The 11,806-nt window shown below is 41.3% G+C and overlaps 1 protein-coding gene across 1 annotated transcript in view; it reads right to left on the reverse strand.

The window, feature by feature from the left end:
- The window catches only part of tmc2a (transmembrane channel-like 2a), a 41,291-nt gene that overhangs the window by 15,631 nt on the left and 13,854 nt on the right, over nucleotides 1–11,806 (reverse strand). The window lies entirely within an intron of this gene.

Genomic DNA, 11,806 nt, shown 5'->3' on the forward strand with positions numbered 1-11,806 from the left:
ACCGGGCACCGGGCACCGGGCACCGGGCACCGGGCACCGGGCACCGGGCAGCAGCCACAGGGCAGCGGCCGCAAGCCAGGCAGCCTCGACACACTACCGTCCCACCGGGAAAAGTCCCACTCCGCATCAGGGAGGAGGAGAGATAGAAGGAGAGAGAGAGAGAGAAAGAAGTGGTTGAACTGAAACAGTGGGTTAAAAAAGCATTTAGGAGACATTCAGAAAGAGAAAATAATTAGAGCCACATAAACTCTTGTTTCGAATTAAGTTAAATATAGGTCAGAATGTGCTTAAAGATGACAATATTTCTACTGTTTCTTATAATTGTTAACAACTTCCATAAAGAGCTGAAACAAACCATCTGTGTCCGGCTCTTAATACTTTGAATGTCCCATCCCTGACTGTGGTCTCACCCCAGGCCCGGTTTGTTTCTACTGAAGACACAATCTAGAATATCAAGAAATATAAAGTTGGATGTAAAAGGTTCAGGTAGTTTTTTTTTGTTTTTTTTATCATCTTGGCACCGAGTTTCTATCAAATTGACTCAAACCGGACAAAAAGCAGAACGTGGTTATGGACTATTTCAAGGTGCGTATGACACACATTTGGTGCTCTAGTAATTTCAGCATCCTGATGTGTACATGAAATGGTCAAAAATATACTAAGCTTCTCACTCGATCTGACACTGGAAAACTGCTAATGTTAAAAGCTTGGTATTGTAATATGGGAGGCCATGTCTGTCTTAGGATCATTAACGCTGTATCTAATTACTATGGTCCATTGACCGCAGAAAACATTCCACAGCGTCGTCTGCGACGTTCCTCACCCAAATCCTCTTTATTCTGCCTGGCTGGGATAGTTGTAGGGATCAGCCAACACGTTTATTATCTAGTGGCCATGCGCAACTTCAGAGGCCGGATGGTCATGTGTGAACGTATCACTTTGACTAGCGTGTTCTAGTTAGAGACCGTCAATATCATACAACATAGAGCATGTATTCGCGTATGTTTTCGACTTAGCTTTTGATACTTGTGCACTTTGGACCTGCGGGCCACGTTAAAAATGAGTCAGGGTCAGTAATCTGCAGTTCGGAGCATGGCAGCAAAAAACACCAAACTCCCGTTTACGCGATCAACTCGTCAGGGGGCAGATATTATAATAAGAATGCCTTGTCTGCGGACAACATTCCCTATCTCCATAGAATACGTCACTCTATATGACTACACTCAGGCAAGAATCGAATACACGTACGGTCACCAGCGCCACTCAGTTGAGTCTCGGGGAGTCAGCCTAAGCCTCAGACACAGATGCAATATAGATGCCAGTCGGCTATGTAAGGAATGTTCACACTGTAGTGGCGGGGTGTTTTTCCACATGCTGCAAAGACACACACTCTAGTACTAGGGCTGCAGCTAAACGTTTACTTGAATTGTCATTAATACTGTTGATTTTCTCATTGTTGTGTGGTCTACAAAAATGGGGAAAATATGTCAGGTTCCCAAAGCCCAACATGACGCTCAAATGTGTTGGTTGTTGTCCACAACCTCAAGGTATTCGTTTACTGTCACAAAGGAGTAAAGAAAGTATGAATGCTGAATTTACAGAATTTGTGCTTTTTTTCATTTGAAAAAAATCACCTCCAACCAATACTGTAAACATTAGTCAAAATAGTTGGGCGATAAAATGGTTGACAACTAATCGATTAATCTTTGCTTTTGTAATTACACACTTGTACGCTGTGGCGGCTATGCGTGCCTCTTCTACACTTACACCATGAGCAGTACCAGCTGTATGATGAGGCCAGGGTTGGCTGCATAGCTGAAAATGGTTCCCAGGAAGCTGGCAGTCCGGTCGATCGTCCTCATGATCACATCAAACATCTTCTGCTTCCCACTGCAAAACATGCATGGTCAATGTGTGTGTGTGTGTGTGTGTGGTGTGTATTTGCACAAGCTCATGTCTAACCACGGGTTTGTACACCTTTTCCAGGTAAAATTCAGGCACTTTTTCAGCACTTTCAAATCCATTTTAAAGTTTTTTCCAGCACCTACAAAAATTATCAAAATTATTTAAGTGTTTTTGTCACATTAACAGACATAATGCTATAAACAGCCACAATTGTGTTTTGTAATAGCATAAGGATCACATATTTAAACAAAACAAGTTTATTTTCAAAATGTTCACTGTCTAAGTAACTTTGCGAAATATATATGGTCTTCGTTTTGGACACATTTTTGATATGTACAAGGTTGATCAAATCTGAGACAGTAACATCAACCTGTAATCCATTTTAATTGTAATTTCAGTCTTTGCCGGATGCAGGGCCACCACTCGCTGTGGCAGACCATGGTGAGTTGTTTTAAATTGGTGTTGGCTAGTATAGACACATCTATCTATTTCATTATGGAGTTTACCTTCCAATATAAAACCACTTTACCATGGTCTGTGACAGCCCGTCTTTGCTCGCTCCGCAGAAAGCACAGACACTGTTCTTACGTGATTATCATAATTTTGGTTGAACGGGTTGCAAAAATCAAGAGAAAGTCAAGCATTTCAAGCATGTATCCAAAATTCAACAAATTTTCAACCTTGAAAACACAACTAAATTCAGCATTTTCAAGAGTTAAAGCACCCGTACAAACCCTGTAACTAGTGTTGAGGAGCAACTACACTACAGGTAAAGTAACAGAAGCATGTATTTCATTGCAAAAAATTACTAATCTATACAGTTACTGGGAAAAATATGCAATAAATCACAGTTACTTACTAAGCTTGAAATATGTTGACTAATGTTCATTTTATTGCTTTGCATGTTTTCATTCCACAATGCTTTTGCCATTTGCAGACACACTGTTTGGTAAAGTCTGATTGCTATTCTGATGCTTTCCATTGTTCTCCTGTTTGAGTTGCACCACCACTTGTCTTGACAGTTAAAAAGCCTTCTTACAAAGATAAAGCAATCAAAAGGTTATTAAATTATGTTACATTATTACAAGCGACCCATACCGGATAACAGATGAAGGATGGATGGATATTACAAGTTATGTCTTTATGCTCTTTGAGTGTTAGTTATTTAGAAATATGCTTTCCAATGTATTAGAACAGATCTGGAACAAATATTGGTTCAAATTATGTGAAAAGACACAAACTACCACAAAGAACAAACGACTACAAAGGTTGCTAAATAACAGAGACCCAAAACAACCCCAAAGAAAAATGACCAAAAAGAGACACAACACGACTACAAAGAGATGCAAAAAAATGGGAAAATTGAAATACATACATTTTCTGAGAAAGGACCCTCAACCAACGGCAAATACACAAACATAAGTCTTACACAATCTAGGGAAAACACTGAGTATGTCTTCTGTGCGTGACCTGAAGGGGCCCAGTCAACGAAGGGCGGCAGGGTCATGATGGTGTAGACAACAGGTAACAAACTGAGAAGAGGATAGGAGCAGCGGCCCATGTAGAAGTTGTGGACTTGGAGGCTTTGAAGACCCTCTCGTGGGGGACGTTGGTGGCCATTACGCCCAACACTGGTAATACATGGAGCTGAGGAGGCGAAGCACGTTGATGCCGACCAGCCCGAGAGCATAAAACGCACCCATCCTGAAAAACACCACAACATGACATCAAGAATTTTTCAATATGAGTTTCTTTTTTTTTTAATTATGTTGGGAATTTTGGCCTATAACTGATAGGGCAGTTTTAGAACAGGAAATGGGAAGGAGAGAAAGACATGCCGCAAAGGCCACAGGTCGGAATCAAACCCTGGGCCGTAAGGATTGAGCCTTGGTACATGGGGCACACGCTGTACCGTGAGCTACCAGGGCTCCCCAATATGAAAGCTTTTAAGTTATGTTTAATTGATCACAGATTTTTGTAATATTTTTACTTTACTATTTTTTGTGGCGACTTCTTACTTTTACAAATATCGGTACTTTCTACATCTTAATTTTACAAAATTGGCTCGTTACTTTAATTTTGTAAAACAGGTTGTCATGTCGGAGAATAGGGTGGATACGGTCTCACGCCGCAAGCGGACACAGAAAAGAGAAAAGAAAGACTAGCTGTCCCATCGGAAGATAATCGGTTGTGATTGTTTGGTTTGTGTGTGTGTGTGTGTTTGTTGTGTGTGTCCTTGAGAACTCTAAGTTCTTATAACTTATGTTGTCATTCTTTAAACCTGTTGTATTGGTCTATAGTTCTGGGACATTTAAAGTTTACTAGTGATTTGTGGTTTGTCTTCTTCACCTGTTAGATAGGTTGCATGGGGCTTGATTGTAATAAAGCATCAACAGAGAAAGTTGTCTCCATCCGTGTTTTAACAGACACCCTGGGGCAAGTTGAAACCAAATCAGTTTTCAGTCCTAATCCTAAAGTTACAAATAATTTCACTGAGTTACTGTTATTATTCTTTGCTTCATTAACACCATATTCAATCTAATTGGATGGTAATACAGTAGGCTACTGTACGTTGTTTGAAGCACCACTACAAAATGACCAACAGATTTGGCGGCATTGATCAGCGGCAAATCATTGCGGCTTGATGGCACTAACATTAGCACATAGTAGTATGAAGGCACATGATTGAAAATGAAGAAAACTGACATCCAGAGATTTGGGAGACAAGCAGCAAACATTCCTGATCATCCTCGGCCTGAATTCTCGACAGATTCCAGTTTGAATTCTTATCGTGGCTGCTCAGTCTTAACGTTATTAACCTGGAGTCCCAGTCTCTCACACTAATCATATATGGATGTGTAGGCCTATTGGCCTATCCATTTAATAGTAGCCAATGGCATTAAGAGCCTTTTTCCATGTCCACTCAAGTTTCTCAGCTTGCACCTAGCAGATTTGTTGGGTCCAGGTAGCTTTGCATAGTTATTCGCAAGGATACTTTTACTTTCATACTTTAGTAAAAGAAGTTAAATCAGTGCTTCTACTTTTACAGTTTTTTCTTTCGTACTTACCTTAAGTAGGAAATGAATACTTTTGCTATCCCTGGATATCAACACATTTTGGTGCTTTCACTCTGAGCAGTTTTGGTCGTGTTTGACCCAAACCCTGGAGTATTTCGTGGGATAGCCTGGTTGTTTGGGGTGTCGCAAAACCTCATTAGAACTCTGGTGTGGTCGGACTAAACACCAAACTCTGGTGCGCTTCAACCGGTGTCTCAGCTGCTTCCAAGTGCTCTACAGTTTTGTTCACTTAAGTGGACCACAATCTTAAATATGGGAAGTGGCCAAAATACAGTGCATTTACTAGCCTGCAATTTCATTGTCCAATCACACCAGCAACCGTTTCCGTGTGACATTTACATTTACAGTTTTTGGAGTGGTTTGACAAAGTTAGTGTGAAAGCAAATCAACATATGAAACTCTGCCACTGCGCCCTAGCTTTGATTCCCTGCATATAACACTTGTACTGTAATAGAGTTGTCAATATGTGTGCGATAAAACTGCTAGTTTATTAGCAATCACAACCTGTTGAGTGATACTATGAAAACAAATGTTGCAGGTAACAACTACTACATGTGGTTTACAGTGTTGCTATTATATTTTGATCAAGTTTTCAGTAGCATGGCTAAGGAAAACACATTACATTTTGGAGCGTTTTCCACTTTTTTAAACATGTGAGGCTTTGACGGCGCGCAATATATATATATATATATATAATTATATAAATATATATTATATATATACATAATACGATAGTGGCTCATCTAGGCTACTGTACCACGTTGACCAGTCTCCTGTCCGTATGGTAGGTCCAGCATTTTTCTGGTTTCATCCACTGTTGCACGCCAAAAAAGGTGAAGCAACTATATGTACTATATGTATATTATATATATATATATTATATATATATATAATATATATTATCACATATACATATAGTGGCTCACTAGGCTACTGTCCCACGTTACTACGTCTCCTGTCCTATGGTGGGTCCAGCCTTTTCTGGTTTCATCCCCTGTTGCACGCTAAAAAACATGAAGCTATGTGACACCTTTGGTGTGTGTATACCAAGAATCACCTTGGACGTTTTGGTCAGTAAAGTACTTATATGCCAAGGTCTGAGACACCCTGAAACATAATTTACATAACACACATCACACTAACATGCCCACACAGAAACACACTGTAAACTGTGTGTGCATATATGTGTAAAAATAAAGTTTGTACCAGATCATCCTTGATGAGACCAATCCAAGTACATTACCACTGATGTCAACTCTCATATAGGGCTGAAAGTGACAAGATATGATTGACTTACATTTACTTAAACTTATTCACTTACAGTTTAAGGGACTGTACTTGAAATACTGAAAAAAGTGCTGAGATTGACTCCACCCAAATAAGAGTTAGCGGTAGGAGAAGCACATGTCAGCGTTTTACCCAGTACTGTACATGGGTAGGCCACAACAGTAAAACACCTGAAAGCAAACTCACACTAAAATGTATAATATTTGTCATGAACATGAAGTAACCTGTCTGTCAATGGAAAAAGAAACCAATGACTGTGTTGTTTGTAAATGTAAATTCACTTTTTCTTCTTTTTCATCAGTGCGGTGCGGTGCCTGTCACTCTGTCTGCGCGGCATGCATGTCAGATCACTCTTTCCCTTGGCTGACTGAATCTACACTTTCCCTGTCACCTCCTACACTAAAAACAAAAAAGGGGAAGAGCATTCACCTGTGTTATTCTGTGGCTATAATTATTACAACTTGGTTTTCTTCTAATTTTCTTGACAAACAGGACAGGATTCAGGATAACTACTTGAAATTCGGACTATCACAAATGTTTTGGGCCATCTGGTCACCTGAGTCTCACATTGCCGGACCTTCCTCCACAGCGCTGTGAAAGAGGGTCCAGCTAGTCCACATACATTCTGGGATGGTGAAAAACTTGCTCTGGTTTATGGCAATTCTTAAACTAATCACTATCGTCTCGGGGGTGCGCAAAGCGCCGACGGAGCCCCAGTGCCGCTGCAAATCACCTCGGGAAGGTACTTGTTTGAATTTACCCTGCAGAGATCTGAGGAGCAGTTCCCATAGTCCTCAGAAATCCACCAAGTTTAGAATTATAACACAAAAAAGCTGGAACGTCATGGATGTAGACTGGGTCACCCTAAACCAAAGTGTTGGACAAATAAAATTTTGACAAGTGGGAAAAGCACAGGTGTAAATAATAAAGTAAAGATGGCTGATTCCAGTTAGCTTCTTCATTTCAAGGCCCTACTTGGACACTTAAATAGAACTTCATCAAAAGTAACACCAGTGCTTTTCCTACTATCACAATTAATGTAAATGAAAATGTCAATTGTAAAGGTGTGCTGTGAAAAGGAACATTGCTGCGTGACACTATTGTCCCACAATGCATACTGTACAGAAACAGGCACACAGAAATGGAGTTCACTACTTACTATGGATCAGTTTAGACTCACCTAAGTAAACCATTGAAATTAAATGCTTCAGCAGTCAGACTCACAAATCCAGCCTCCAGGTCCCAGCACCAGCAGTTAGTTGAGGAAGCGAACAATGACAGCTCGAGCAAGTCACCAATCAGATGTCAGGTAAGACACCTGGATGTCCACACCGTCAGCTTCACAACTCCAGAAGAACACAAAGTCAGAATAATGAAATGTTTTTAAAAGCTTTCATCTCACACAGTGTTCAGAACATTTGTCATAAAGGGACTAATTTACTTTTTCTAGTGACTATAAGAGAGATATCATGTTCAAATTAAAACACAGACTCCAAGAAACCAATGATTCCTCATTCAGGGTGAGGAATTTAATCATTAACAGAAAGAAGTTGTGGAATTACCAGCATGGTGTTTTTTTTGCTGTCAGAAACTTTTAAAAACGTTTTATTTGAACTTTAAGGTTACTTTAAGTTATCAATGATACTTTGGCTCGAGAAAAGTGCGAAAACAAGATGAACCTAAAATGCATGATATCAAAAGGTCAAATTACTGGATGAAATTGCAGTGTATTTTTGCAAATAATCCTCATAAGATACACTACTAACAAAACGACATTTATAATCATGTAATGATGACAACTATTCAGAAATACTTGTGGCTTGTGTTTAGGTGTCATATAAAAAGGGAACTAGTTTTATTTTCATTACATGCCGACAGCGGTCTCCCAGCAGGGTCCTCGGATACACAGCCGTTCATGGGGGGTGGAGGCATTGCTGTCGTTGACCAGCCCGTGTAGTTGGCGTAGTACTCCTTCATGGCCCAGATGGTCGCTTCTTGATGGACCCCTCCTCTTCCAGCTATGAGGCACCGAGGTAATTAGTCAACGATGACACAAGACAGACAGCAACACACACACACACACACACACACACAAACCAACACACTGCTGCCATACCTTGGTTGACCTCATCAAACAGGGCGAACAGAGGTTGTAGAAGGTTTCCCAGGAAGAGGGCGAAGATGCGTCCGAGCTGCCACTTGAGGGCGATTCGAGGATGTAGTCCTCCAGCTCAGCGATGTGTCTCAAACAAAGGAGACACACCGTCCCAGCGAGACATATATCTCCAACTGTCCAAAACTAGAGTCAGCAGTATCAGCATCATTGTCAGAATCTGACTGCTTCATTCAAAGCCGCCTGACATCATTACCTCGTTCTTTTCATACCAGCTGAGGCGTGTCCTGTTGGCAAACTCCTGAGACCTCTCCACACGAAGTAAATGAGGTATCCGCTGCCGCCCAGGCTGCAGATGATCATGAAGTTAGCCAGACTCGGAGGAACCTCCGCAGGATGTTTCTCGTCCTTCTGGTTTTCCTGCTCATCCACGATGAACTCCTGTTGGTGTCAAAACAGGAACAAAAAGTCAGTAGAGGATAGCATTAGCAGTGCAGTAGTCTTGCATTGCCAGAACTTCTTCCCACAGCGCTGCGAAGGAGGTTCTGGCTGGTCCACGCAACATTCTCGGATGAGAGAACTACTTGCTCTGGCTCTGGGCTCTTTTTCTCTAAAGCCTTAAATCTCTTTGGCTGACATTACTGTCCTTTAGAGGCGTGTCGGGTACGTTTTAAAGCTGGAGCAACTGGTATCATATAAACTACGAAGTAATTGATATTATGCTAGCTTGTGTTGAAGGGGGCTGAATACTCCAAACTAGGCAAAATGTTTGCGAGGGATAACTGGCATAGCCATTTTAAAGGGTCCCTCTGCCACTAATAATATCTGAATGAAAATGGGTTCTATGGTAACCACAAGTCTCCCCTTTACAGCAGGGCTCAACATAAGGATTGCCCGATGGCCCGGGGCAATAAAGCGCCACGCCGGCAACTAAATATAACAACCTACTGGCCGTTCGGACATGTGGTCGCAAAGTCATGACAACCAAATATAAACACAACGCGTACGGCAGTTTCTCCTCAGGCAGAGTGATGACAGCGATGAACGTCTCGTGGAATAACCGTAGTTCTTGGCCCTGTGGATATCGTCAATGCTGAATGGACTACAGTAGTAAAAATGATTGTAGTTTGTCTAAAGACTGAACTAGAACCTCTTTCTTACTGTGATAACTTTCAGCATAACTGTGACCACGCTCAGGATCATTACACCTACACTATTTTTTATTACTGTTGCCTACCTGCATTGTAGAGCTATAGTAGATTGGGGTAACTAAAATGTATGCAATCAAAGAAATGACTGATAGAAACCCGGCCCCAGTAATTTAATTATTGCAATTAGATTTGATAGTTTTTTTAAATAATAGCCTCCACTTTTAGTATGAACTTTAACTCTATCTGATAGTGTCATAATGTGTTTATACCTTGTAATTAACATCAACCATAACAACTGAGGTTTTGTCATGATTTATAACCACTAAAAAAAAAAAAAGTGTAAAGGGGCCAGTAAAAATTGACTTAGGTTAAGTAGAATTTACCTGACAGGGCAAAAACCTTAACATTGAACCCTCTACAGACATGCAGTCTTTATGATAATACCATTCAGTCTGAGGCAAGAGTCATGCAGTATAAAAATGTTATTTCTGCCTATTCTAAAATAGTATGTATTTGAACATTTCTGCATACTGGGGTCCCTAAAGTCTTGGAGTTGCATACATTAGGTATGGGGTATCATTTTTCTTGATGTTAGTCCCCTAATTACCATTTATTGGTGGGAGATATTTTTTATATTTTCTTATCATGGTTTGAAAAATAGTGCGTAGAATAAATGGGAAAAAATGTCCCCGGCGGAGCCGCCCCTAGGTTTGGGCTGAGCCCAGAATGTTTCAACATGTGGCTCCACCCCTGAAACTACAGGGGCCTGTTGCACGAAAGTAGAATAGATATCCAGGATAAAATGAAAAAGCGCAGCTTGACTTAGTGATCTGCTCATCCCGGCTTAATCGGTTGCACGTTTGCCGAGCAAGGATGAACAGGTGGAGCTATGTCCAGCCAGTGGAGATAGCCAGATAAGTGCACTTCACGGCTTTCTCAAATAGACCACTGTATCGATCAAGATTTACTGATGCAGAGATGAGAAGACGCATGCGCCAAATGTCACCAATGAGCACAGCTTCTAATGGACAGTAACGAGGAGGGGAAGAATATGGAAAAAGGGAAATACGGCTCTATCAAACGGAGAAAAAAAGCCCAACATAGCGGACCCGACTGAATGTGTGAGGGTTTAAAAATATCTACTTTGCCTCAAAAGGAGCAGGGGAACTATGTTCCTGGGAAATGGACCCTACGGACTTTAGGCTTAATTTCAAACCCTTATTCACAACGTGAGAACATGTTTTACAACCATGCACAAATCTCTATAATATTCCTAATTCTTTGTACAATTAGGTTCATATAGAACATCAAAGGGACACAACTAGAAAAAAGTAAGTGACTTCGTACACCTGTGAGCATATGTAAACAATATTCATGTTTTTTTTATTCTTCTGACAAGTGACCGCACCAAAATAAAAAGATTAAGACATTGTGGGTTCCCGTGGATGAATGTAAACTACACTACATGGCCTACGTGGCTGTAGGCCACGTTATAGTCGGTGATGTGAGACTTATTAGGAAGGTTATGAAACCAATGTAAGCTATAACAAAAAACAATTGGCCCTTATTAAGGATACACACAAACTACCCTTTACTAGAGAAGGCAAGCAACAAGAAAATGAAATCATGAATGTATGGTCTCTGACCGTCTGCAATTAATATCATCTTAGAATATTGCTACATTATATCGTCACACTTAATCTCCGGAGCGTGTCGTATAAACCTGAAGCTGAGACCACGGACGCTGCGCTGCTCATCTCTACTTTACAGAGAGAGTGGACACTGACACAACTCGCAAGTCTGCTGGCAGGCAATAGCCACCGGCCCGGCACGGGCACCGGGCACCGGGCACCGGGCCCCGCACCGGGCAGCAGCCACAGGCAGCGCCGCAAGCCAGGGCCCCTCGACACACTACCGTCCCACCGAAAGTCCCACTCCGCATCAGGGTGCAGTGCAACCATTTCTCCATCTAAACAGCTGTAGTAGGTTAAATCAAACCGCAACAATAGTGACAAGTAGGCTAATGTATGTTAATAAAAATAAAGCAGAACACATGCAGAAGACAACGCAATAACTGTTAAACACGTTTATTTCGGATCAGAGCAGCACTGATTTGACACATGAGACTCCGGATTAATCTTAGCCTGGCTGTTAGCCTGCTCTGGACCAGGCTAGCCGCAAAGAATAAATCTCCATGGTTACTTGGCTGGGCTTAATTCAATCTGGTTTCGTGCAACCGAGTCCAAGCTAAATTCATCCAGGATAACTTGGAC

Source organism: Etheostoma spectabile, chromosome 16 (genome assembly GCF_008692095.1).
Source record: "Etheostoma spectabile isolate EspeVRDwgs_2016 chromosome 16, UIUC_Espe_1.0, whole genome shotgun sequence".
Lineage (NCBI taxonomy): Eukaryota > Metazoa > Chordata > Actinopteri > Perciformes > Percidae > Etheostoma > Etheostoma spectabile.